Below are 22251 nucleotides of genomic sequence, written 5' to 3' on the forward strand. Positions count from 1 at the left end.
AAAAAATGTTCCATATCCCTAGCCATTCGTGAAATGCAAATTAAAACCACATTGAGATATCATCTCATCCCAGAAAGAATGGCTATCATAAAGAAATCACCCAACAACAAATGTTGGAGAGGCTGCGGGGAAGAAGGAACCCTTCTCCACTGCTGGTGGGAATGTAGACTGGCGCAGCCATTATAGAAATCAGTATGGAGACTCTTTAGAAAAGTTGGTCGGGAAATCCGCTTTAAATGAGTTATTCCTCTACTGGGCACTTTCCCGGAGGATCTGAAAACATCATATCATAGTGCAATATGTGTGCCTATTTTTACAGCAGCACAATTTGTGATAGCCAAATCTTGGAAACAACCAAGATGCCCATCACCTGAGGAATGGATGAAAAAGATGTGGTATTTTTACACAAAGCAGTATTATTCAGCCATTAAGAATGATCAACTCGAAGTCTTTATATTGAAGTGGATGCCACTTGAACATATACTCATAATTGAAATAAACCAAACACACATGTGTAAATATCGTATAGTCTCCCTAGTATAAGAACTCCAAAGAAGAAATACAAATGGAAAGATATAATACACATAAAAGGAGAGCAGGAACTCAAGGACTAATTAATCAAGAGAGGGAAAGGAGAATATACAGGAAGCATGACAATGTCAAGCCATACAGTTATATATAGAAGATGAGCAAGGCTATGATCCTGAGAATCTTCAGAAGATTTTTTAATCTAGCAGTTATTTGGGAAGATTCTCACCCTGACTAACTATATATACTGATACCTGTGAAGTAAGCTACTGCATTGCAGATGGTAATTTGTATTAGTAGTTTCATGCTTGGAGTGCCTGTCATTGTGGTCTTCTGAATATGGGCTGCTTGTCATGACATGCCAGTTGCTGCTATGATGTCTCTTGGGTAGGTGTATGTTCAAAAAGAAGCGGATGGTGAATGAAAGCAAGAGAGAGGAAAAGGAATATTGTGGGACTGTCCTGCTTCAAGGTTGTATATGGTGAGATCTTTGGACTCATGGGAAAACATGAGAACTATATATTTCTTTATGCCTATTTTTAAAATATATTCTAATTTTTAAATGTTTTTATTATATTCTGTAGGAACTTAAAGTTCAACATATCAATACTTGATGATAAATACCTGTTCCATATTATGCCTAAGATGTTTGATATGCAGACAGATAGTGAGGTTAAGCTTAACAGCCTAAGTTGTTTGATTATAACAATAAACTTGTCTTCTGGATGGTTAACAACCTAAATTTGCAAACCAAAATTAGACAAAAAGGAGGCCTGCAAGGAAAGCCAACATTTTGGCCCTAGCCTTCTAAGGTCAAATAAGACTCAGGACATATGAGAACTTGTACTGTAACGTCATGTACCTCGGTAGTGTCCCAAATTTTCTGATCAAGAAGATTATGGGGTGAAAGAGGAAAGTGATCGATGATATAGAGTGTGCCTATGGAGAGTCACATGGAGAGAAAACATTCTCTCAGGCTTTCACAGAGAGCACATTGGCCAAGCAATGGTCATGACTCATTCACATGGCTGACACTGACAAAGGTTCTACAATCTGAGGTACAAGATCTCAGGATAAATCCTGAGGATATTTCACTGACCTTATCAGACCCAAAAGCTACAACTTTTGTTGCATAGGTCTTGCTTTACCTTGGTCTTAGCCATCCAGTAGAAAAGTATAAAAACGAAATATGAGATGTAAAACCATGCTTTTATGTTGAGCTTTGGGGGTCTCAGGTCAACAATTTCTGACATTGCCAGTTAAGCGGAAGACCCAATACGATTATGGGCTACTGGACTCTTTTAGGATATTTTGCTGAGTTTACACACCTATAATATTCAAATAACTGAACTTAACAAAAAAAGTTCTACAGATGAATGTCCATTTTGCAGCTGTGTATTCAAGGTGGTTAGGATAGATATATAGTTACATTCTCTTAATTAATAGAATGATTTGTTCTAATGGTGTTTGTAAATAGGATCTCAAGTCCACATCTTGTACAGCAATTAACCACTAAGAAGAATGTATGCAGTGTGTTAATTATTGAAACTGTCCTACTGATTTGATTTGAAACTGTCTCATCGCTATTTGTGTATCCATAAAATTATGGCAAAAAATAAAAATAAATGGATCTCACCCACTTATATCTGGTAATGTGAATAATTAATTTGAAGAGAGCATTATGTAATACAGCAACCATTGTTGAATTACAATTACTTTGTTTAGTGAAATCTTGTATTGTTTCTAATGCTGTTTTCTTCTTTATCTCTGTTTTATACTTTTAAAAATAAAAAAATAAGTAACAATAATAAAGTCACGTAAAGAACAGTAAAAGTATTTTTCTTTTCTTGTAGACACATGGCTCTTTCCTTAGGTTAGTGTTAAGGAGCAGACTTACATCCTGCACATTTCTCTTTTCATGTTGGAAAGCTAAGACTGTCTACCCCCAGAGTGGTACTAGGTGTAGAAATCTGCCTACTGTGACAACATGGCACCAATGTGAGCTTCCAATCCTGTGTAACTTGTGCTGAATCTAGCCTCTGAAAACATGTGTTGAGTATGTGTTTACCAGCCCCTGCTTCTTAGCAGGACTTCAAGTTTTTCTCCAACTTTTTTCTGGAGAAGGCCTGTGACTGTCCTTCCCTCATACACTCTGAGAACTTTGCAAGTGAAGCAGCCAGGGGGCTTCTTTGGGACTCAGTTTCAAACATGCAGCTCTTCCATACAATGGCATCCCTGCCTTTTCTTATTCCATGATTTTGGCTTCAGAAGCTTTATCAAGGATACTCAACAACTGTTGACTGTGGAGCTCCAGTCTGGAAGTACCATCCTTTGTTTTCCTTGCTGTTTCCAACTGAAGGTAATGCTTTCAGTCTCAATGCAGGTGCCCCAGGCTCTTGATAAGAAAGTAGCCAGTCAATTTTGGTGGCTTTGTGTGGTGTGATATTTTTCTTCTGAATCACTTAATTCTATTTTCTTCCCCTATATCAGTTCCATTATGGTTCCTGGGTGTCTCAGCTACTTTTCACTAATTGTTGGGGAAAAATACCCAACACCCAAAATTAAAGAAAGAAAGGTTTATTTAGCTCACAGTTAGTGGAGGTTTCAGTGCATACTCAGTTGGTTCCAAGGAAGAGTGGCACATGGCAGCAGCTCATGGAGTTGGAAAAGAGAAGAGCAAGGGGAAGACCAGCAGCTGTTGTAGCTAGCAAGCCTCTCTCCCTTCCTTATATTGTATTCAGGCTATCCACCCCAAGGTGATTGTAGCATTCACACCCATAATCCCAGCATTGGATCATGAATTAATCATAAACTGTAGAAGACTGCCCCAATGACTGCATGAGGCTTTGGGGGGACAACTAGACACAAACCATAACAATGGGTCACGTCCATGGAATTTGCTTCATCTCCAAACTATTTTTTCTAGACTCTGGACATTTTGTCTTAAAGAATCTGAGTTGCTGGCACTCACTGCACTACCATTTGTGGATCACCCCGAGAGTATTTTTATGTTGTTGAGTAACTTCCATATTCATTTCCATGATGACAATATGAGATTACATTCCTATGAATAGTATTTAGTTGTTCCCTCTTCTCTACATTCTTGCCAGAATTTGCTATATTTCATCATTTTTTAATAATAAGCATCCTTTTTGGCTGATATCCCATTTTTTTAGTTTTAGTTTATAAGTTCAGAACTATAAAACAGCATTTTTGTTGCCTATACTGGCTATATAGAATGTCTGTTTAGACTTACTATCTATTTTATTTGAATTATTTGGACTTTTGTTATTGAATTTTTGGACCCACTTATGTATTTTGTATATCAACCTCTTGCCAGGTACATAGTTTTACCATATTTTGGACATATTGTTTCCCATTCTTATATCGCTTCTGTCCTATGTTGATTGTTACTTGTTAAACTCTGAGAACTGTAACTTATACAAGTTGAAATTGAAATGACCATTATACTAAGAAAAACCATCTCTGTGGGCTTAAGGCACAGGTTTATAGATTAGAGCAACGGTAGCAATAAAGAGAAGGGAAAATAAATTGTAGAATACTATCATAAACAGCCATAAAGTGTCCACCTAAAAGCTCACAAATTTACATACATATTGAGAATATTCACAACTCACAGGAGGAAGTAAGATTATCAATACTAAAAAGAATTTGGAATTGGAAGAAGTTGACTCCACCCCTCATGAGGAGCTAGGAGGAGCTTCAAGGATGTATTAGTTTCTTTCCTATAACTGGAAAAATATTTGATATCTCCAACTTTAAAAAGGAAAGATTTATTTTAGGTCATATTTTCATTGGATCAGTCCATGGTTGGCAAGCTCCAGAACAGAAATGGCATGATGAAAGAAAACTGTACACCACCTAGTAGTCAAGAAGTAGACAGAGAAGAAAGCAAAGGATGAACATATATCTTTGTGAGTCATGCTCCCCATTGTAACAGATGGTATCTAGCATAATACCCTATTCACTTTTGGAAAGAGAGACTCAGGCAGAATTCAATTTACTTTGATTCCTTCTTGAAATATTTACATAGAAGCAGCCTTGCCTAAATTACCCCATTCCTCACTCTTTTCTCTGCCCTGTCAAAACTTTGCAAACATGTAGAAGGAGGAGACAACAGATTAAGGGCAATAAGAGACAGACTATTTGCCCATACTTAGAGACAGACTATTTGCCCATAAATTCCTCTTCCAGAGACCTCACACCTGTAGGATATAGTAGCATCACATACCTGCTGTGACCCTGCACCTATAGGTTACAGGGGGCACCACATTCCTGCCCAGTTGCCATAGCAACAAAGATACTATAAAAACAGGTAAGGAACAAAGAACTGGGCCTTACATGTTTTCCCAGACAGGAAGGGGAAGCACATTGGTAGCTGGTTAATCAATAAAGTCTCTGCAATTCCTATAATTTTGTCTCCCATATGCAATATATCCAATATTGGCCATTACAAAATCACCTAGTCTTTCTATCCAGGGTTCATCTTTGAACTTGAGGCTTAGGGCAGGGGCATTTTAGTTCTAAGCCATAACATTTCACCTATGACTTCCAAAAGGCTCATTTCCATCTCATTATGTGAAAATCATTTGGTTCATCTTTAAGACTTTCCAATCTTAACAGTTCTGACAGAGCTGAAACATCCAAGGTAAAACCTTTCTGTAGCACTCAAGAAAAACCCTTAGCTGTGACCCCTGCAAAAATGAAAAAAAAAAAAAAAAAGTAAACACTTCCAGCACATAATGGCACAGGGTAAATATTGCTGTTTCAAAAGTTATGGAAAAACAAAATAGAAATAGGATCAAAACAATACTGAAACCCATAAATAAAACAATATTCTGTAGATCTCTCTCCAGTACCCATGGCAGTTTGTGATTAGATATTAGCTCCAAAGTGTTTGGATTGCCCGTATTGATGGTCTTGCTTGTTTAAGCCTCATGTCTCCTCTCTTGGTTTGTTTTTTCATACAGTGTGGCTTGCCTCAGTAAAATGTCCATGTTTCTACCACCCCCAGTGTTTTGGATTCTCCACTGAATGATCAGTTTTGCTCTCAAAGTTTTGCTTTCACTTCATTGTCTTGCATCCCAGGTCTTCCTTTTAAATCCACATGGAAGCCCACTGTCTTAGTTACTTTTGTATCATTTCTGAAAGAAAATACTTGAAATCCAAAGTTAAGAAAGGGAAGGTTTATTTAGCTTACAATTTGTAGGGGTTTCAGTCCATAATCCCCTGGCTCCAGGTCAGGGTGTTCTTACAGAAGAAAACAAGAGAACAATTTATGGTGGACAGTAGACAACAAAATAAACAACCAGCCCTAACAGCATCTTACTGCCATTTTTATTTTTTATCTAGCCTGGTAGTTTTAGGGTGGTGTCAAACCAATTTGAACTGATCACACAATCTTAATCCCACATCACACACTCTAGATTAAGCCAACTATAAAATATCATCCCCTCCCACTGCATTAAGCTTTGAGGAAATATTTACACCCAAACCATAATATTCTACCTATAGCCTCTCAAAGACGTATGCACATCACTTTATGCACTAGGTATTTAGTCCATCTATAAGAATTTCCAAAATCCTAATAATTTTGGCATTGCAGAAAAGTACAGTTACAAGTATCCTCTTGGACTTAAAGTAAACTCTTAGCTGTGAGCTCCTGTATGAGTGAAAAGAAAGTTAAATACTTCCAACATTCAAAGGCACAAGATATATATTTCCATTTGAAAAGTCACAAACAGATATATACAAAGGAATGGAAGAAAAACAAGTCCAAACTCAAGCAGGGAAAACATTTAGTCCTGTAATTCTAATTGCAGCATGAGAGACAATTTGTGGAAAGATGTAAACACAAAAGGGCTTGGGTGTCTTTGCTACTATGGAACTTCTCTGGTAGTGGTAGCTCTCATAGCTTTCATCTTGGGGCCACTCTGCATCCTCCTTTCAGTTTTTCTCAGATAATCCTTTTCCTGGCTTATATACTTCTGAAGTCTCCACACACTTTTTACTTCACACTCACTGCTTCACACACTGCCCTCTAAGGAGCACACTGCCTTCCTCTGAAATTGGGCTAGAAACCTTTCTGACTCCACAGCTTTTCACTCTGCATGCACCTAAAATCAGCACCACATGAATGATGCCAGGTTCTGCCATCAGCTCGAGCAGTAGCCAGACTTTCTTCTCATTTGCTACAGGATTTCAGTACCTGGATCACTGAATGCTCTCAATCCAATTCCAAGAAACAAATTCTCTAGGCTGTTTATTCTGGAGTATGGTGTTCTGGGAATCTATTCTCAAAACAAAGGCTTTCACTTTTGCAATTTTGAGGCTAAAAATCATGGACTACCACTTTTTGTAATGCACTAAGGCCATCTTTGATATTGTGTTCTTAACAATCACGACCTCCTCTGGTTTGTCTTCACAGTCTGTAGCTTTACTGATGTTTCCTTTCTGGTTAAATTCAAAACATTTCAATCATTTTGATGCACTCATTGCTCTTGATAATCAACATAGATATGATTAAAAGCCCCCAACAGTAGCCATACCATTGCCTAAACATTCAACTGTCTTGAAATTTCTTCTACAAGATTAATTAGTCCACTGCCCTTAATATCAGTTTTAAGCAAAGTATCTGGATGTGATCAACATGCAAACTTTCTCACAAGTCATAAAACACAGAATGATTCTGCTGCCAAACCCAGAAGAATCATCCTGGACCAGTTGCTCACTGGCTTTATCATCTTCTGAGTTCTTACCAGAGTCCCTCATATGGTACAGCCTAGTGCATTCCAGCCTTACTTTTTTAACTAGCATCTCCAAACCTTTCCTAATTCTTTCTCTTCCAATAATTTAGGTCCAAAGTTTTTGAGCCACATGACCAGGTAATGTCACAGCAATAATGCCAATTCTTTGGTTTAAAAAAAAATCCACCTAGTTCTTTCTCTTTCACTGATAAGATAAAACTACCCACTTCTCAAAGTTAGGAGAGGAAAAGCTTATTTAGATCAGTTTGCAGAGTACTCAATCTACAGTTTTTTTGTCTAGAAAACAGGGTAGTTTTGCAGAGAAGAATAGAAAATGGAGGACAGAAGACAACAAAATCAACAACCAATTTTAATAGTGACTTTCTACCCCTTTTATACTTTATCTAGGATGGTAAGATCAGGGTATAGCCAATCCAATCTTTGATGTGGTCATATACTCTTAATTGTGGAATCACATACAATAGTTTATGCCAACTCTGAAAAGCCACCTTTGATGAGTCATGAGGCTTGGGGTTGTATCTAGGCTCAAACCATGGCACCAAAAACCCTTGAATTCTGCATCTCTGAAAAGCCACCACTTCATGAAAAGTCTGCAACCATTGAAAGTAAGTGGTTCATGGCTGCACTGAGCTCTGAGGGTTCAGATGGCTGAATATGGCAAAATAAATTTTGGGGAAACGATTTTCTAAGTGGCCCTTCTACAACAGTCATCCCAGGGTTGGATTTCTAAAATGAAAGTTTTGACTACTGTACCTTTAAACTTCTATTTTCTTGAGAAACAAATAGCAATGAGACAGTTTCAAAACCCGATTAGTAGGAGTTTCAATAATTAATACATTGCATATTGTTGTCTTCATAGTGGTTATTCATAGTACAAGAGGCAGACATGATATCCTTTCCAAACACTATTATTAAAAACCTTTCTTCTCATTGAATTAATTGAGAGTAGCTGTATATCTATCCTATTTCGTACATACAGATACAAAATAGCCCTTCATTTGCACCCCTTTTTCTGTTTAGTTTTGTCAGAGATGGGTATTTCATTGCTATTTAAACATTGTAGGGGCATGAATTTAGCAAAATATACCAATATAGTCCAGTAGTCCACAATAGTAGTGTGTTATCCATAGGACTGTCAATATCCGAAGTTGTTGACTTGAGGCTTTTACAGCTCAATGTATTAATATATCTTTACTTTTTATACTCTGTTTTCATACTTTTCTGCTAGATTGTTAAAACCAAGGTAAAGCAAGACCTATATAATAAGAAATGTAACTTCTGTACCTGACAAGATCAGTCAAATCCCCTCAGGATTTATCTGGAAACACTGTACCGCAGTTTGTAGATCCTTTGTCAGTGTCAGCCATGTGGATGAGTCACGGCCATTGCTTGACCAATTTTCTGTCTGTGAAAGCCTGAGAGAATGTTTTCTCTCCATGTGACTCTCCTTAGGCACACTCTACATCATCGATCACATTGCTCTGTGGCTCCATAATCTCCTTGATCAGAAAATTTGGGGCACAACTGAGTTACAGGATGTTACATTACACGTTCTCCTATGTCATGAGTCCTCACTGACCTTGAAAGGCTAAGGCCAAAATATAGGCTATCCTTGCAGTCCTTCTCTTTCTCTAATTTTTGGTCCACAAACTTAAGTTGTTAACCCTCCACAAGAGAAACTTAATGATATTATTGCCCTATAACATAGGCAGTTGAGTTTAATCTCACTATCTGAATATCAAACATCTTAGGCATAGCATGGAAAAGGTATTTTCCATCAAGTATTCATATGTTAAACTATAAATCCCTACAGAATGCAAAGGAAAAATATTTAAAAATTAAAAAAAGTTTTAAATTTAGGAAGAAACAATTACATATTTTTACACAGAAATTTAGAAATCTAAGAATATACAGCATTGTGGCAGGACAGTCTTGTGACATTGTTTACCTTTGTCTCTTGTTTTCATTTATTAAGCCTTTTTTTAAACAAGCATTTACTTGTAAAGACTGTAAGCAGTATATATTTTGAAGGCTAGAATGACTGGCATTCCAACCATGACTCTCGTATTACACATTGCTATCTTCAGTGCAGCTGCTTAGCTCACATGTGTCAGCATATAGAGTTAGTCAGTGTGAGAATCCTACCAATTAACTGCGAATTTCCAAAACCCATTGAAGATGCTCAGGATCATTGACTTAATCACCTTCTGCACACAAATATATGGCTTTGCCCTTCTCATGTTTCCTAGCTTTTTTCTTTTCCTTCTCTTCGTTGTTTAATCCTTAAGTTCTCCCTTTCCTTTTAATTGTATTCTATTTTTCTACTTTTATTTCCTTTTTTGAGTTCTTACTCTAAGGATACTATATGATATTTGCACATATGGGTCTGGTTTATTTCACTTATGAGTATATTCTCAAGTGGTATCTACTTAAATATAAAGGCTTCAAGTTTATCATTCTTTGTACCTGAGGAATACTCCATTGTATAAAAATACCACATCTTTTACATCCATTCCTCAGGTGATGGGGATCATGGATGTTTCCAAGATTTGACTATCAAAAATAGTGCTGATATAAACATAGGTGCACATACATCACTATGATATGACGTTTTCAATTCCTCAGAGAAAATTGCCAGTAGGGGGATAGCTGGTTTGAATGGGATTTCCAGTCCTAGTTCTTTAAGGAGTCTCCACACTGATTTCCATAATGGTTGCACCAGTCTACATTCCCATCAGCAGTGGAGAAGGGTTCCTTTTTCACCACCGCCTCTCCAACATTTGTTGTTGGTTCATTTCTTTGTGATAGCCATTCTTTCTTGGGTGAGATGGTATCTCAGTGTTGTTTTAATTTGCATGTCACAGATGGCTACTGATGTGGAGCATTTTTTTCATATATTTATTCGCTTCTGTAGTTTCATCCTCTGAAAAGTGTGTTTTTATCTCTGATGCCCATTGCTTCAATGAGTCTTTAAATTTAGGGGACCTAATATTTTTTAGTTCTTTATAAATTCTAGAGAGAAGACTTTTGTCTGAGTGCTTATTAGATAAGAAATTTTCCCCAATTTTTGTGTTGTCTTTTCACTTTGTTAGTAAATTCTTGCTCCTCAATAAAAGGAGGTCCCAGTTTTTAATTCTTCCAAGGATTACCGATGTGGTTTGATTTTTGTTCATGAACTCTTTGCCTACCCCTATGTCTTCAAGAGTTCCACCTACTTTCTCTTCCAGGAGATTTAGTGTTTCTGTTTTAATGTTTAGATCTTTAATCCAGTTTGACTTTAGCTTAGTGCATGGTGATAGACCTGTGTCAAGTTTTAGTTTTCAGCATATAGACAGCCAGTTTTTCCAGTACTGCTTGTTAAACAGGTTGTCTTTCTTCCATTAAGCATGTTTGGCCTCTATGTCTAAGATAAGGTGGCCGAGTGTGTTTGTAGAGACTTCTGCCTCTTCTAATCTATTTGATTGTTCCTCTGGTCTATTTTCTTTTCATGCTGATTTTATCACAGTAGCTGTTTTGTGTAATTTCAAGTCAGGAATTGTAATGCCTCCTGCCTTATATTTGTTGCTGAGGATTGCCTTCGCTATTCTAGGTCTTTTCTGGTTCCACATAAATTTTAGGAATGATTTCTCTAGGTCTGGGAGGTATGTTGGTGGTAGTTTGATAGGGATCGCATTAAATCTTGTACCTTTGAACTTGTGATGGGAGGAGACTGCTGATTTCTGAGATGTCTTCAGAGCATCTTTTCCATTGCCCTGATGTAAAGTACTTGAATTTTATTTAATGTTAATATTTTTCACATCTAAGCTTTGCTGAGCCCTCAACTTGAAAGCACTTTCCTTCTAGCTATAAGCAAATATTAAAATTTTCTTCAGCTCTGGTTTTGTTCTTCATTCTCATTTTAAACCTTGACAAAAGCATCAAGGTGGACGCATGCCAGAGCCCAAACACTGGGCTGTTTTGAAATTTCCTTTACCAGCTTAATTACTTTATCACCCTTCATTTATGTCTCCTGTAAGGTCTCAAGACATGAACAAATGGAGGGAAATTATGACAAAATATCTAAAATCCACAACTTAAAGAAGGAATTGTTAATTTTTGCTCACAGTTTCAATGGAATTTGCCTATAATAGGGTCCGTTAAAACGCAGAAATGCATGGCAATACAGCACTGTATAATATAGCTAATCAATGAAGGACAAAAGGGAAGATACAGGGAAACAGAAGCACCTTCCAAGTCACTTCACACCTCTAGTGACTCATTATTTTGGCCCTTATGCCATCTTCAAATGTGAGAATTTTGGGGGACATTTTATATCTAACATATAACAAAAGCATCCAAAACTTCAGCAACAGAAGCAACTTCAAAGTAATAAAATTTGCTAGAAAACTACGCTTCAAACTGAAATTTGAACATGTGACATAACTGCTACAATATCATTATTAAAAATTGAATGGGCAAGGAGCTACTTTTTGTATATGAGCAAAGAAAGCTATTTACTTGACATAAAATCTACCTCTGATGAAGATAGTGTGAATATTGGTGAAATGACAACAAAAGGCCTGCAATCAGGCCCAGGGGCCAGGGCTTCGATCACTGGGCCTGCTGTGCCAGCCCCACACAGTGCCCAGGGTGCCCCCAGGGTGCACTGAAAAGGCAATTGAGACTGGGCATGGTGGTGTAATCCCAGCTTTTGGAAGGCTATAAACAGGCGGAACACTACTAGTAATGAGACCCTGAACACCCTGTAGACCTTTCCCTAAAATAGTACAAAAAGAAGAGTTTATTAAGGCAAGACAGGATTTAACTTTTACATAGTCTTAGCTAATAAAACAGGAGGAAGAGTTGAGTAAATAAAAGTCAAATTTTAGAAGTTCCTCTATGAGTGAAATGCTATCAAATATAGCATTGCATACTAAGAGAATTACTCCATGAAAAAGTCAATTGCCTTGGCAAACATCATTATTTGAAAAAGTTTCCAGAGCCACCTCCAAATTTCAGTGACTATCAATGATAACTAGTTCATGCTATCAAGGCAAGATCTTCCATCACCAAAAAGATTTTTACTCATTGAATAATCAGGAGACCATTAGCATATTTTTTCAATGAAGAATTATAACAGTATACAAATTGTGTTTTAGACAGAATGTCATTACACACTTAATAGACTGTAATACCATAGACATATATAATGATAGCATCCACCATAAAATTTTGCACCTCTACAGAATATAGCTTGCTTCTTCTTTTTATTTTTATAAGATTTTGAAAGCCAAAAATTATGTGACTTGCTTTACTGTGTGACCACTTTATGTTTGTGGTCTAGAACAATACCTATAAAATTTCAAAGTTGTACCCATATTCTAATAGCTAGTCTCTCTCTGTCTCAGAGTTCTAAACTTCATATCCTATTCATCCAAATTTTTCTACAGAGGTCCACTTTCTTTGTCACTTTCTCATCACATGAAAACCACAATTTAACAAGGATAGGTATATTTTGGCTGGCATTTTAAGTCCATGATCTTAAGGGAGACTTCAGTGAAAGAGGGAGGTAGGTTGGAAATACCTGGTAGAGGAAAGCTGTTCACATCATGGCATCCATGAAGCAAAAGAGAAGACCAAAAAAAGGGAATCTGCTCAAGCCATGGAAGTCAGGAATCAGAGAAAGAATCAAAGACACACAATGAATGATATACCCACTCATTTCAACCAGATCCAACCTCTGAATAACCAGTCAGCTATCTCTCTTCTATGATTCAAGCATCTTCTAAAGCCCTAAATATGAACATATGAGGTTTGGGGTGGAATATTCTTGATACAAACCAAAACACTCTGGACCCTGAGTTTCTTAGGCATCTTTTTATGCAAAATACACTTTCTCCATCTTTACAATTCCCCCAAATTTTAACAGTTTCAACATTAACAAAAAGTTGAAATCTAAAATCTCCTCTGAGATGTAGTTGAGATTCTTAACTATGGGGTCCGGTAAAAATCATACAGTTAAAAGCTCCCAACATACAATGTTATTAGGTGACCATTTTCATTCCAAAATGGAGCAATAGAATAAAAATATTTCATAATGAAGCAACACTGAAACCAGTAGATTAGACATTAAATCCCATAGCTGTATGTCCAGCTCCCACAGCACGTTTTGGTGAGACATTAGTTCCAAAATGCTAGAATTGTCCCACCTCTGTAGCACTACTGGTTTAGCTCTCATGGTCTTTCTCTAAGGTGGGCTGTGCTCACTACCTTCAGATTTTCTCAGTCATTTCACATTTCTGACTTCTCCAGCCATGAGGCCTCCACTAAATTTTTGGCTTCACTCTAGTTTCATACACTGCCTACTCTGTGGTACATTGCATGGCTTCCAAAGCCATCTTCCAAAATTCGAATAGAAGCTTTCTAGATGGCACAACTCTTGTGTTCTGCATGTCCTGGAGACCACCATCATATGGATGATGCCAAAGCATTTAGGCGCTTGTGAATAATGGCTGAAGAGTAAAGCTAGAGTGATGAACTCTTGCAAACTTTGCTACTTTATCCTGAATGAGCTGGAGTCCTCGAGTCCGTATTCTCAAAGCAAGTATTTTCATTTAACATCCTACATCCAATGAAGAAAGCGTGGAGCCTTGCTGATTCCTGAGGGCCCCTGAAGGCATCTTTAGTATGTTTTCATACAAAGTATATGACCTCTTTTTACTTAGCATTTTTAGCATCCAAGCTCACCTTTGCTTTATCTTTGCACACAATTCCTTTTTAGAGAACGACAAAAACTTTTTGATGAATTCTTCGATTTTTTTTCAGTATAAATCCTGCTAAAAGTAGCTAGCAGTTATACATACTACAGCTTGAATGTTGGCCACCTTGAAATTTCCTCTACCAGATTAATTACCTTACTGTTTAATCTTAGTCTCCTGCAATGTCTCAGGAAATAGGAAAAATATAGACAAATTATTTTTGACAGAGTATAAGACATATGACCTTGAGTCTAACTGTCCTTACACCCAAATTAAATCTCCTTACCCTAATGCCTGTTATTCATAGTTGATTCACAATTCTGGTCTTCTGATCTCTGACCACAATCTCCCATCAAGTTTGGCTTATTGTATTTTAGAGCTACACAAACTAGCATTTTCAAATCTATATAAATTCTTTCACCAAGCCAGTTGCAAAGGCTTCTAAAACATATGGCCAAGTATATTCAAAGCCACAATCTCATGTACCAAAATCTGTCTTAGACCAAGAAAGAACTAGAATAGCAAAGGCAAGGTAGAAGAAATCAAAATCCCTCACTGGAAATTATATGACAAAATTACTGTGATAAAAACAGCATGGCACTAGCAAAATAAAAATCTGAAACTCAATAGAACAGATTTGAAGATGCAGAAAGAACTTGAGACATATTCATTCACCTTATTTTTGACAAAGGGGTCAAATGTATTTGCTGGAAGAAAGATGACCTATTTAATAGTCATGCTGAAATGACTGTCTCTGTACATTTTGAAGATTAAAATTGGAGCTATATCTTTCACTATGCAGCAAACTAAATTCAAAATGGGTCAAAAGCTTCAGTATTAATACAGAAATATAAACTCTGGAAGATAGAATAGACAAAAATATTAAAGACATTGTTTTAGGCAAAAAAATTATGAATAAAATCCTGATTGCTCAGGATCTATCACAAAGTATCAACAACTGGGATCTCATCTTATTAATACACTTTAGCACAGCAAATTAAACCAACAGAGTGAAGAGAAAATCCACAATGTGAAGAAAGTGCTTGCCAGCTGTTCCTCTGACAACAGATTATTTTTGAGAATATATAAAGAATTAAAAGCATCAGAGGGTTTGCCAGATAGCTCAAGAAATAAAGCACCTGCTTAGGCAGAGTGCAGTGGCCTGGGTTCGATCCCCTGCGTGATGTGCTGGCCCTGTCCCCAGGTGTACGCTTAGATGGTGAATGAAACTGAGCATGGTGGTGCACACCTGTAATCACAGTCCTTGGGAGGCTGAAGACAAGAGGATCACTACAACTCTGATCTGTGTAGTGAGACCCTGAACAACCTGTAGATCCTATAATAAATACAAGAAAAATTAAACAACATCAAACCTCCCAAATTTAAAGACCCAATCCAAAAATGGGCGTCTGAGATGAATACATAACTCTCAGATGAAGAAATACAAACAGCAAACAAATACATGAATAAATGTTCGGTATCTAGGTCATTTGAGAGTTGAAAATTAGAACAACTGAGATTCCATCGTACCCCAGAAAGAACTGTTATTAGCAAGAAGTCAACAAACAACAAATGCTGGAGAGACTTGGGAGGAAAAGATACTCTTTTCCATTGTTGGTGGGAGTGTACACAGGTATGATCACTGTGGAAATTAGTGTAGAGTTTCCTCAGACAAGTAGGATTGGAGGTGCCATTTGACTCAGCTATTCCCCTTCCATGCATCTTCCCAGAAAAATGAAAAACACCACAGTGATATATGTGCACCCAAGTTTATAGTGGCACAATTTGTCATAGCTAAATCTTGAAATGCACCCAAATTCCCATCAATCGAGGAATGGATTGAAAAAAATTTAATCTTTTTATGCAATGGAGTATTATTCAGCCATAATGAAGGATGAACTGTAAATTTTTGTAGGTAAAAAGATGCAACTCGAGACTATACTCATAAGTGAAATAAACTGGACATATTTGTGCAAGTATCATATTGTCACTATAGTGTGAGAAGTGAAAGAGTAAATAAGATGCAAAATGCACAATAGATATTGTAAAGTGGGAAGAAATTTCAAATGGAAGAGAAATTATCATGGGGGAATGTTAAAAACAAAAGGAAAAACAAAGAAAACAAGTTATTAAGATAGTTAGACCACTAATTTCTCTTATTTATTTGAAAAAGTTTTTGCACTAATGCTGTTTAGACAGTTATATACTAATATCATATTCTGAATAACTAATTTAATGATAACAACATGTAATATATTAACCACTGTTATCCTTCTATTCTCAAGTTTTGAAAATTTGTTTTATTTTGTTCACTTTAAAATTTAAAAAAAATACTATCTTAGTTGCTTTCTCATAACTAGGACAAGATATGTAATGTATGTAACTCAAAGGAGGAGAATTTTACTTTACCTCTTTAATTATTTAACAGTTTCTTCCAAAGTAAAGTAACTCCTAATATTATCACTACAAAATGTTGTCCTTCTCACCCTTCCACAGTCTACTCAGATTTCATTATTTAAATTCCAGATTGAATTACAGATGCATGTCATTCAGGCCTTGCATGAGCCCCACAAGAAGCAATAGCAGAAAGGAACTGCATGCACAGATCTCCTGCTGCCAGGCTAGACCCCACACAAAACACACAGGAGACAGAAGGAAAATGTCCAAACTACCACATACTAGCCAATTCTCCTTCTAGGTTCACCATAGTACAGGGTAACAGAGGTAATATCCAAAAGACTTACCTGATTCAAGACAAGAACTCCCAGGAAGAGAGAATCATTCCAGGACTGAAGTGTTCCCCTACCACAGAGACCAGGTGAGAAACAAACATGAACAGGCTCAGAGCTAAACAAGGATCTTCTGGGATCACCTGAGAGCCTAAAGTTCAGTCCAAGAGAATCACAGAATGTGTATATTATAGGAGGAAGTTAGGCTTTATGGTTATAATTTTCAGGGGGGGGCAGACTTGAATGAGCTGGCATTTCATATAGTGGTATGCTTGAACTCTCCAACAACTACATATGACCAACAAAATCAAGTGATCTAACTTAGTATAGGTCAATATCTAGGTGGCTTAAGTGGTGCCACTAAAGTTGTAGACCTCTTCAGTCTGGTAAAACTCACTTCATGAGTGGTACTGTCAGTATCCAGTTAATATTTGATTCCATTGTTGTTCCTGACTTTACTACAATATAGCTCAATGACACAGTTGTGACTGACAAGTGAGATTTTTTTCTATATGTTATTTTTTTGAGTTACCAGGAATTGAATTCAGTACCTTGCACTTGCCAGGCAAGCAGTTATTCTACTGAGTTATCTCTCCAGCCCCTTATATGCTAATATTTGGATTGGCTGAGGGTCATAACAGAGCAGCTGACTGATAAATGGGCATTGGGCAAATGAAGCCAGCATCATTAGCACAAAAATACCTAAGAAACAAAACTATAAAAACATGAAAACAATATAATGCTTACACATGTGGGTCTGAATTGTTTCACTTATGAGTATACGCTCTACTTGGAACCATTTACCTATAAAAGACTGTATTTATTCTTCTTTATATCTGAGTAATATTCTGCTGTATAAAATACCATATCTTTTTCATCCATCCCTCAGTTGATGGGTCTTTGTGTTGTTTCCAAGATTTAACTGTGAGAAATTATACTGTGATAAACATGGTTGCACATCTATCACTGTGGTAGGATGTTTTCAGTTCTTTTGAAAAAATACCCACAAGGAGATTAGCTGGGTTGAATGGGATTTCCAGTCCTAAATTTTGAGGAGTCTCCACACTGATTTCCAAAATGGTTATACCAGTCTACATTCCTAACAGTGGAGAAGGGTTACTTTTTCCCCACAGCCTCTCCAGTATTTATTAGTTGATTTTTTTATGATAGCCAGTCTTTCTGGGTAAGATGATATCTCAGTTTTATTTTAATTTGCATTTCTCAAATGGTCAGTGCTGTGGAACATTTATTTTTATGTATTTAATACAGGGTCTACAGGGTCTCACTACACAAATTGGACTCATAGATATCCTGTTTTCAGCCTTTCAAGTGCTGGGATTACAGACACACACCACCACACCCAGTATCAGTGTGCCCCTTGGGCAGAACTGGCACTGGAATACTGGGGATTGAACCCTGGTCCCTGCATCTGCCTAAGCAGGCACTTTAATCCACAGAGCTCTCTGACCAGCCCCTGTGGAACATTTCTTCATGTATTTGTCATTTGGATTTCTTCTTTTGAGAAGTATGTATTTATCTCAGATGCCCATTGGGTCTTTGAAATTTGGCATCTTGATTTTTTAATTTCTTTATATATTCTAGATAGAAATGTGTTAATAGTTTTCCCAATTTGTGGGTTGTGTTTTCACACTGTTGTTGATTTCTTTTGATGTGCAAAAAACTTTTCAATAAAATGAGACCTCACTTGTTGATTATTTGAAATATTTGCCATGCAGTTTTGTTTCTGTTCATGAAATTTCTACTTAGCTCTATGACTTCAAGATTTCTGCCTCCATTCTCTTCAGTAGATTTAGGGTTTCCATTTTAATGTTTAGATCTTTACCTCATTTTGACTTTAGTTTAGCACATGGTGATAGACCTAGTGTAAGAACCTGAAAGAATAAATAAAACCTTGATGATACAATAGATATAGTAAAATGGAAATAAACTGAACCAAAGGATTAAATAATGAAGATGACAGAAAGGAGAAAAGATAGGGAAAAAGGAAGGAGGGCAAAAGATGCAAGTATATATACAGGATGGCTGAAATGATTGCACTCATAATTTCCATAATTTTTTCAAATAGGAGTTAATATTTAGAACTTTCATCTTCACTAATTGTGCATGTTGATCTCTGCAATATGAGAAACTACATTGAGGACAGAAATGGGTAATTCAAAACCCATGGTTGAATGCCTCTCATAATTGTCTTCCAGATATAACCATTTCAAATGTCTTATCAATCAATATACAATCTTTAAAATAAATTAAAACAAAAAATACACTGAAAAAATTAAGATTTTTTGAAAACAAGTGGCAATTTCCACTTGTTTCCCCAATCTTGTATAACTATATCCACTAATCTGAGCAACAGATTTGAAGATTAAAAGATAATACAACAACCATTGTTAAAAGCTATTCCTATTTTGAAAATCTGTTACACATGCATTGTTGTACTTTACCCTGTTTCTGTCTTTTTTATATTTTTATACTTCTGTTTTTACTCCTTAAAAAAGTTATTTTAAAAATGTTCATGCAAGGAAAAAATAAATTAAAAAATAAAAGTAAAAATGGTAAGAAAAAGTTAAGGTTTATTGAAAGGGAAAGTTTATATTTCATCGTTTCATCAGTCTTCCATGCCTATATCTGGTAGTCTGAATAATAAATTTGATGGTAACTATATATAATATAACAGTGGTCAATTTTCTATTCTTGATTTGAAATTCTGTACCATTTGTGCCATCGTATGTTGCTTTGTTTCTGTCTTTCCACTTGTTAAACATTTTGTTTTTCCTCCTTAAAATAAAATTTTGAAAAACAGGAAAACAAAAGACAAAAAATGCTTATAAAATTTCCAACTAACATAAAATTGGCTCAAGGGGAATCGAAAAGGAGGAAATCAAGTCGACAGTAGACAGGTCTGAAAGGAGATACGGAGGTTAAGGAGTTCAGTAAGGTTTTTGGCAACTTAAAAAAAATAGAACTAATCAGATAATGGCTCTAATGGAACAAATGATCAGCAGGTCCAGAGCAGACACTAATAAAAATCTAGTGGAGGGCTGGGTAGATGGCTCAGTAGAATAAGCACTTGACTGGCAAGTGCAAGGGCCTGCATTCAATCCCTGGTTTCACAAAAAAAAATCAAAAACAAACAAACAAAAAAAATCTAGTGGAGCTGAAGAAACAGGTGAAAAAAACATGAATAACCACCATGAAAAGCAATGGAAGCCCATAAAAAATCCAAATAGAAATATAGGAAATTAAAACTATAATAGAAACAGAGCCAAAGTAATCACTGGGAAGACAGTGTCAGATTTAGAGTACATGGCTGTGGTCACTCGTTAGTTAAGGAAATAAGATTTTTTTTTTTTTTGAGAACTGGGGATTTAACTCAGACACTTGTGCTTGCCAGGGAAGTGCTTATTCTACTGAGCCATCTCCCCGGCCTCCAGAAATATGATTTAAAAACAAAAGAAAATAAAAATTTGAGCCAACAGGTTCTTGAAAAATTGCTTTTTATTAGAAGAGAACACAAAACAGCAGAAACAAATTTGAAGAGATATAGAACTTCACCAAACAAAAGAATAGGAATTTAACAATTATTATATGCATAATGGTGGCTTCAAATTAGTTTTTCAGATTACCAGATGTAAATATGCAAAATTGGATTCAGGTTATAAGGAATTAAAAAGGACAAGAAAAATATTTTAGCATCAACTACTCTCCTCTACAGACCAGCAGAAATCAGCAGTACAATTGTACAAGCCATCCTGCATACATGCATAAGTATATATTTTAACCCCAATCTCCATCTCCTGTCCTTTTTCTCATCCCAGTTTTTCCTTCCCTTTGAACAGATAGTTTCTCTTTCACAATATCTATTTTACCTTTCAGATTTTATTTACTCTTTCAGGTTTTTATCCTAGTGAGACCATACACTCCAGTAGCTTTTAGGTGACTCGAAAGAAGACTAATATAAGAGTAATTACAATTTATGAAAAACTAGAGAAAAAGGACAAAGGGCAGAAAAAATACAGCTCACAGAACTAAATGCAGAAAATATCCTTAATGTGGCTTGGCTGTGCTGTTTCCCTTTTAATTTCCTGGAAGCGTTTGAGGATCTATATCTTCCCTGAAATTCTCATAGAATTCTGCCACAAATCCATTAAGTCCTCAATTTTTCTTAGTTGGAAGAATTTTTATTACTGCCTCTATTTCATTGCATGTTACGGATGAGTTCAGTTTTTAAATCTTGGCTCAGTTTTGGTAATTACTATTAGTGTAACAATTTATTTCTTTTATATTCTACAATCTTTTAGAATATAAGTTTTTTTAAAGCATTAACTGCTTCTTTTCAAAGACCAGCAGAAATGCATAGCACAGTTGTCTAGAATATAAGTTTTTTAAGAAATATAAAACTATTTATTCACCACTGCTCACCATTATTTACAATAAATTAAACAATATACATTAGGATAACATTCTGACTACTACAAAGTTGTTTTCCTGACTTCTCCTGAAAACAGTAACTCAAATACTGAAGAATGAACCTACATGTAAGGAACAAGTTGGGGTCAAGAAATAACATGCAGGTCAACAGTTTAGATTGCAGTTTTATCCACTCATTTATTCTAGATCCTAAACTGTGAACACCTCCAGCTATTCAATAGGTTTCTGAGAACCAAGTCAAGACATACATGAATCCTGGCTTTTGAGTGAACATTTCAACTTTCTGTGAACTAATGAGTCTTGAGGAATTTTTAATGTTCCTTTGTTAATTCTTCCTTATGAAATTCAGACAAACCAAATTTTGACTTGCTACCTTATTCCGGTGCAAAAGTTGTTGGTAGAGATAAGAATTTGTTTTTCTTTTTCAGACAGGTCGCACTATGCAGTTTAGGCTGGCCTTGTGCTCACTTTGTAGCCCAGGTTAGTCTTGAATTCCCAGGATCCTCCTGCTTCAGCCTCCCAAGGGCTGGGATTGCAGGTGTGTGTCACCATGCCCAGCTAGATAAAGACTTTTTTTGGTGGAGGGTAGTTTTGGAAGTAAGTTGCATTTTTGTGACTAAAGACAGATACAGATTCTGATATGGCTGCTTTGAAAATAACTACTTTAAACTGTCCAGTTAGTTGAATCCATTTACCTATGAAAGCCTCAAGTTAATCTTGCTTTTAGTTCCATAATTCTGCATTGTATAAAAAGCACCACATCTTCTTTACCCATTTTGCAGATGACGGACATTTGAGTTCTTTGCAAGATTTAGCCGTGACAAATAGTGCTGCAATAAACATGGGTGTGACTATATTTCTGTGTCTTGTTATCAGTTGTTTTGGTAAAATACCAAGGAGATGAATAGCTTGGTTGAGGGGACCACTAATCTTAGGGGTTTTTTTTGTTGTTGTTTTTAAAAATGTTCTCTATGTGTATTTATTTTACATAGTCTATACATAGTTTTATATTTAACTTTA

At 36.2% G+C, this 22251-nt stretch overlaps 1 pseudogene; it reads left to right on the forward strand.

The window, feature by feature from the left end:
• LOC111814443 overlaps positions 1-22251 on the forward strand; it is an 82958-nt pseudogene that overhangs the window by 11437 nt on the left and 49270 nt on the right.

Source organism: Octodon degus, unplaced genomic scaffold, assembly GCF_000260255.1.
Source record: "Octodon degus isolate 3935 unplaced genomic scaffold, OctDeg1.0 scaffold00316, whole genome shotgun sequence".
NCBI lineage: Eukaryota > Metazoa > Chordata > Mammalia > Rodentia > Octodontidae > Octodon > Octodon degus.